Source organism: Myotis daubentonii, chromosome 16 (genome assembly GCF_963259705.1).
Source record: "Myotis daubentonii chromosome 16, mMyoDau2.1, whole genome shotgun sequence".
In the NCBI taxonomy this organism is placed as follows: domain Eukaryota; kingdom Metazoa; phylum Chordata; class Mammalia; order Chiroptera; family Vespertilionidae; genus Myotis; species Myotis daubentonii.
The window spans coordinates 41,539,986-41,547,259 of NC_081855.1; the positions used below are offsets into that span (position 1 = coordinate 41,539,986).

General features: G+C 46.0%; 1 protein-coding gene and 1 pseudogene across 1 annotated transcript in view; one reads left to right on the forward strand and one right to left on the reverse strand.

The window, feature by feature from the left end:
* Positions 1–7,063, reverse strand: part of ACLY (ATP citrate lyase) — a 48,569-nt gene extending 41,506 nt beyond the window's left edge. The window contains exon 1 of the mRNA XM_059670137.1: positions 6,929–7,063. The gene's annotated coding sequence lies outside the window, so the exon portion shown is untranslated. The remainder of the gene's footprint in view (positions 1–6,928) is intronic.
* Positions 1,853–2,599, forward strand: LOC132218635 (eukaryotic translation initiation factor 4E-like; annotated as a pseudogene).
* Positions 7,064–7,274: the final 211 nt, after the last annotated feature.

Below are 7,274 nucleotides of genomic sequence, written 5' to 3' on the forward strand. Positions count from 1 at the left end.
CGCCCCCTAACCTCCCCAGAAAAGACTCTCTCATTACCCCACCATGTCCTCACAGAGACTCCTGTACCCCAGATTAATCAATATGGCCTCATCTTCTCAAAGGCTCTAAATTCGCCCGGCCAGTGTTGCTCAGTGGTTGAGCGTTGACCCATGTACCAAGGGGTTGCTGGTTCCCATCAAAGGACATAGCCGAGTTGTGGGCTCAATCCCCAGTAGGGGGCGTGCAGGAGGCAGCCAATCAAAGTTTCTCTCTCATGGATGTTTCTCTCCCTTCCTCTCTCTCTCAAAAAAAAATCAATAAAAATATTTTAAAAAAAATTTTTAACCACCTCTAAACTCTTTTGCTTTTTCTATCTGAATCTTCTAAAACGGGCTGGAGGACAGTTTCATGTCATTGGACACAGAATACAGGTACAACCTCTGTGCCCAAGCTGTGGGCATTCTATCTCAGTTTCAGAAGCCTTCACCTGCCTAATGCTTCTCTCTTAGGTTTTAATCCATTTTAGCTGATATTCATTGAGCACCTACTATGTGAAAGGCAGGGATGCTAGGACATACTCCCCACAACAACCTCATTTTGCCGCCAGGTCTCTTGCCCGGTCCACTAAAACTGCTGCAGGTGAGGAGGGAGAGAAAATCATATCCGACAGGTCTCTCCCCTGGCCTGGGAACTCCTTAAGAGCCAGGAACGCATGCCTTGTTCCTTTTGGCATCCCCAGTGCATATCATGGGATTTGGCACATGTTAGGCACTCACTGTATGAGTGACTGAATAAACACTGAAATGAACATGCAAATGAAAGAAATAATATATAGGGGAAGGGGGGGGGGAGCAGGGCCTACCTGAGTGTACAGTTCTAAACCCACCTCTCTCCCTGTGACAACTAGAGAGAGGGGCTTACATCAGAGGCTCACCAGGATCCACCCTGTGAAAAGCCACCGGGTTCCCACTCACTTTTGGCCAAACACTGACTGACCAAGCTTCCTTTGGAGCCAAGGGCGCAGGTGACCTGGGGCCGTTCCCCAGGAGGTTCAGCCAGAGCCAGCATCTGTGAGCAGGAAATGTTTTCCAGCCAGACCAGCCAGCTCCCGGCCAGCCTCTTCCCACAGTCATCCCAACTCTGCGCTCACCCTGCCTTAACAATGGCCGCTGCCTCCTCCCCACCAGGTGTATTCCTGAGACATCCCCCCTCTTTTAGGAAGTCTTGTCCTATGAAGGCCACTTACCACTTCCCATTGTGAGAGAGAACTTGCACAACTCCTCTCACAACAGGATCATTTACCCTGAACTGTACTAGGCAGGTTTAACCTCATCTCTGAGTGAGTGTGTTATTTTTGCCTCTTGTCTCTGTTAGCCATGTCCCATGTTTGGGAAGTCTCTCACGGTCAGGCGGAAGCAGAGGGCATGGTGTACAGAACAGCAGTGCCAGCCTCCATCAGGACCAACGTCTCTACCCCAACACCAACCGTAAGGTTTTAGGACTGTGCCTCACCTCCGATGTTTGGAGGCCTCATCCCAAGCATGGGTTGTGCTCACCTCTCTCCCTTATAATTTAGGTGCTGCCTCAAGAATGCACAGCCCTGCCTGCGGACTGAAGGGTCCCACGTTCGATTCCGGTCAAGAGCATGTACCTTGGTTGCGGGCACATCCCCAGTCGGGGGTGTGCAGGAGGCAGCGGATCGATGTTTCTCTCTCATTGATGTTTCTGGCTCTCTGTCCCTCTTCCTTCCTCTCTGTACAGAATCAATGAAATATATTAAAAAAAAAAAAAAGAAAAAGAAAAAAGAATGCACAGCCCCAAGTGCTGCTTATTCAGCCCCATGATCGCAGATTTATAGAATGTCAGACCCAAAAGAGACTGCAGAGGATCTAAGATGGCGACTGTGGAACCGGAAACCACCCCTACTCCTAATCCCCCGCCTACAGAAGAGAAAACAGAATCTAACCAGGAGGTTGCTAACCCAGAACACTATAGTAAACATCCTTTACAGAACAGATGGGCACTCTGGTTTTTCAAAAATGATAAAAGCAAAACTTGGCAAGCAAACCTTCGGCTGATCTCTGAGTTTGATACTGTTGAAGACTTTTGGGCTCTGTACAACCGTATCCAGTTATCTAGTAATTTAATGCCTGGCTGTGGCTACTCACTCTTTAAGGATGGTATGAAACCTATGTGGGAAGATGAGAAAAACAAACGAGGAGGACGATGGCTAATTACACTGAACAAACAGCAGAGACGAAGTGACCTCGATCGCTGACCTCGATCGCTTTTGGCTAGAGACACTGCTGTGCCTGATTGGAGAATCTTTTGATGACTACAGTGATGATGTATGTGGAGCCGTTGTTAATGTTCGAGCTAAGGGTGATAAGATAGCAATATGGACTACTGGATGTGAAAACAGAGATGCTGCTACACATATAAGGAGGGTATACAAGGAAAGGTGAGAACTTCCTCCAAAAATAGTGATTGGTTATCAGTCCCATGCAGACACAGCTACTAAGAGGGGCTCCACCAGTAAAAATGGGTTTGTTGTTTAAGAAGATACCTTCTGAGTATTCTCATAGGAGACTGCGTCAAGCAATCGAGATTTGAGAGCTGAACCAGGTTCTTCAAAAGCAGAGTGGACTACATTTAAATTTGATTTCCATCTAAATGTTGCAAAGATATAAGAGAAGTCTCATTCGCTTTTGTCTTGTACTTCTGTGTTCATCTTTGTTTTTTGTGTTTTTTTTTGGCTAGAATGTCCACTTACTCAATCAAAGAATTACAGTACACATCATCCCCAGAATCCATTAATGTGTTTCTGGCCCACTCTGTAATAGCTTAGAAGAATTATTATTGCAAACATATTTTACCCACCCACAATGTTAAAAAAAGAACTTGCAATTCTATACCTTACAGGAAAAGAATTCTGTTTATGTTCCATTGTATGCAGGAGCATATTTTGCTGGTTTGAAGGAGTATGATGCATACAGTTTTCTAGCAATTTTTTTCTAGCAATTTTCTTTGTTTCCTTTTACAGCATTGTCTTTGCTGTACTCTTGCTGGTGGCTGCTAGATTTTAATTTATTTGTTTCCCTACTTGATGACATTAGGGATTCTGATTTCACTTTTTCATTTGTTTTGCTTTTGATTTTTTTCCTCATGTAATATTGGTGAAGGATCCAGGAATATGACACAAAGGTGGAATAAACATTAATTTGGGGCATTCTTTGGTAATTTTTTGTTTTTTTGTAACTACAAAGCTTTGCTACAAATGTATGCATTTCATTCAACTCAGTGACCTATGTTTGTGTGATTTCCTAAACATAATTGTGGATTATAAAAAAATGTAACATCACCCTGGCTGGTTTGGCTCACTGGATAGAGCGTCGGCCTGGGGACTGAAGGGTCCCAGGTTCGATTCCGGTCAAGGGCATGTACCTTGGTTGCGGGCACATCCCCAGTAGGGGGTGTGCAGGAGGCAGCTGATCGATGTTTCTAACTCTCTATCCCTCTCCCTTCCTCTCTGTAAAAAATTAATAAAATATATTTTTAAAAAAAGAAAATTACAACTTAAAAAAAATGTAACATCATAATTACATTCCTAATTAGAATTAGTATGTCTGTTTTTGTATCTTTATGCTGTATTTTAACACTTTGTATTAGGTTATTTTGCTTTGGTTAAAAAATGGCTCAAGTAGAAAAGCGATCCCATTCATATTAAGACAGTGTACAAAACTGTAAATAAAATGTGTACAGTGAATTGTCTTTAGAGAGAGAGAGAGAGAGAGAGAGAGAGAGAGAGAGAGAGAGAGAGACTGCAGAAATCCCCTGGTCCAATTCTCTTACCAAAAAAAAAAAAAAGTAGGGGAAATCGAGGCCCAAACAGATGACCTTAATGTAGATGGGAGGGCAAATTGATACAGCTTCTTTGGAAACCAATGGGAATTACCTAGTAAAATTGAAGAGTCACAGACACTAAGACCCTGCACCTCCACTCTTAGGTATGTACCCTGGAGCATCTCATACACACATGTGCCCGGAGACACGTGTGCAACTACCCAAAACCTGGATGGAGCCCAGATGTCCTTCAACAGTTGAATAGATGGGTTGTGGTAAACTGACCAAATGAAAAATGTGACAGACGTAGGAAAATGAATGACTTGCAGCTACACACAAAACATAAATTCATCTCAAAAACATGATGTTGAACAAAAGAAAGTGGGCCATGCCCTAACCGGTTTGGCTCAGTGGATAGAGCATCAGCCTTCGGACTGAAAGGTCCCAGGTTCGATTCCGGTCAAGGGCATGTACCTTGGTTGCGGGCACATCCCCAGTAGGGAGTGTGCAGGAGGCAGCTGATCGATGTTTCTCTCTCATCAATGTTTCTAATTCTCTATCCGTCTCCCTTCCTGTCTGTAAAAAAATCAATAAAATATATTTTAAAAAAAAAGAAAGTGGGCCATAAAAGAACGAATATAGTACGATTCCCTTTACCTCATTAAAACAAGCAAACCTAAATCGTTTTTTAAAACTACAAGAAAAGCAAGGAAATGATTATCTCAAAGAACTGGACAGTGGTTCGCTCGTTCAAATGCATACTTACTGAGTTCCTGCAACGTGCCAGGTACTATTCTGGGCACTGGGGCAACAGTGGGGAACGAAGGAAGCAAAAGTGCTTGCCCTTGTATAGCTTACATGTTATCATGGGAAACAGTAACAAACAATCCATAAAATACGTAAAGAAGTTATTTAGGATATTAAGGAGTGGTGTTATGGAAAAAGGAAAACAAGAGTAGGGCATCAGGAATTCCCAAATCGAGGTGGAGGGCAAGTGGGTTGCAGTATTACAGAGAGTGGTCGGGGTAAGCCTCATTGCAAAGGAGAGATTTGAGCAAATCAAGAAGGAAGGGAAAGAGTCAGGTAAGTGGTGGGGAGGGAGCATTCCAGGCCCATTACGGGCCTTTTGGGCTAAGAGAACACCCAGAGCAAAGGCCCTAGAAAAGGGGCAGCCTGCTGTTTTTCTCTTCAAGGAACAATAGGAGGCCAGGTGGCTGGAGCACCCATGATGGAGAGAGCAGCTTTTATTCTGAGCGAAATGGACCACTGCAAGGTTCTGAACAGATCTGACCGGCATTTCAAAAGGAATATTCTGACTGCTCTGTTGGGAAGGAAGGGGGTGAGGGTGGAACGAAGAGACACAGTTAGAAGGATATCGTAGTAATTCAAGAGAGAGATGATAGGGGCTCAGACCAGGGTGGTAATCCAGAGGGTGGTGGTTACCTGGGGTGGCCTCGGCGGTGCAGGGATGGGGCTGTGATTTGGGAGGGGCAAGGGAGAGGGAGCGAGAGACAGAAACATCAATGATGAGAGAGAATCATTGATCAGCTGCCTCCTGCACGCCCCACACTGGGGATTGAGCCCACAACCCAGGCATGTGCCCTGACAGGGAATCAAACCATGACCTCCATGGTTCATAGGTCAACACTCAACCACTGAGCTTCACAGGCCAGACTAGAATAAATCTTGAAAACAGAGAGTGTAAGCTCTCTTGTTCCTTTTCAAAATTGCTTTGGCTATTCTAGGTCCTTTGCCTTCCCACATAAATTTTAGAATCAGCTTGTCAATTACTAAAAAAAAAATGTCTGCTGGGATTTTGATTGGGATTGTGTTGAATCTATAGATTCCTCTTTGCAGGAAGTTTTTTCCCCCCAAATAGCTGCTGATTACTTCAGCAGTGTGTTTAACTCATATATGCGCACATCTTAACAACCTAGGACAGGACGATTTTTTTAAATTTTTTTTTTTTTTTTTTTTAAGAGTGGAGCGAGGGGTAGAGACAGAGAGAGAAACATCTACGTGAGAGTGAGAGAGACACATCAATTGGTTGCCTCCCACATGAGCCCGAATAGGGCCAGGGGTTGGATTGAGCCTGCAACCAAGAAACGTGCCCATGATTGGAATTGAACCCAGGACCCTTCAGTCCACAGGCTAACACTCTATCCACTGAGCCAAACCGGTTAGGGCACTATTTACACTTTAACAATTATTTATTTAGGTTCTACTATGTGCCAGACAGTTGAATTCTGGAAATACAAGTTTGACACAAGATCCCTGCCTTTGTACAATCTGTAGTTAGCACCTCAGAACTGGAGTCAGTGCCTGGGGTTGTTGAATCCTTCCTCTGACACTTGCTAGTTCAATTATCTTGGACATGTTATCAACTTTATCAGCCCTGGCTGGTTTGGCTCAGTGGATAGAGGGTTGGCCTGTGGACTGAAAGGTCCCAGGGTTCAATTCCGGTCAAGGGCACATGCCCAGGTTGTGGGCTCAACCCCCAGTAGGGGCCATGCAGGAGGCAGCTGACCAATGGGTCTTTCTCATCATTGATGTTTCTATCTCTCTTTCCCTCTCCCTTCCAAACTGCTTTATCAGTTTCCTCATCTTAAATAGTAACAGTACTTCCCCCATAGGCTTATACTGGGCTTAGCAGGATGTCTGGTGTCCCCCCAAAAACACTCAATCCCCTTAGGGTGGGAGGAGCAATCTATACTCAGGTGATGAACGATATTGTAATCTACTGATCACCTTCCACAAGCAACTGTATGCCAGAGACTTCACTTCTGCACGCGGCCTTAGGATAGATGATAGGCCACAAACTCCTTGGCATTGGGAGTTGACCTTTCAAAATAATCTAGTCAAGACCAGGTGTCTGTTGGAACCTAGTCCACTTTGGGGGGAGGGGGGAGGAGGGAGCGAAGGGAGAATATCAGGAAAGGCATTGATCCAAGCCTGCCCCTAGCAGGGGTTCAGTACATGTGTTAAATCGAAGGTTGAACCCAACGTTATTTTCCACCCTGTCTCGCGCAGACCCTCTCATCTGGAAGGCTGTACTATCTTCCCGTTCATTAGGCAGCAGGAAGGGGAAAGGTGCAGACCCCTTACCTGCAGCCGCAGGTTACGCAGTTAGGGAATGGAGCCTGCCTGCCCGAGGACGGCCGCGACTCCGAGCTCCTCCCCGACGGCGCCCTCCCGGGGCACACAGCCTCGCCCCGAGTCCGATCCCTATTTAGAATTCTGCCGCAATCCTCTCCCTAGTTTTCTGGCTACAAATTCTGGACACGATTCAACCGCGGAGAGAACCGGCGGAGCGTGCCACAGAGATCACGCGAGCGGGGCCGCCGTGCACGCACCGGACACGCGGGGGCCACACCTCCAGCCTGTGCGCAGCGGCCCGGGCGCGGCGCTCGCTCTCCGGCCGGGGCGGTCCCCGGGCCGGAGGCCCCCAGGA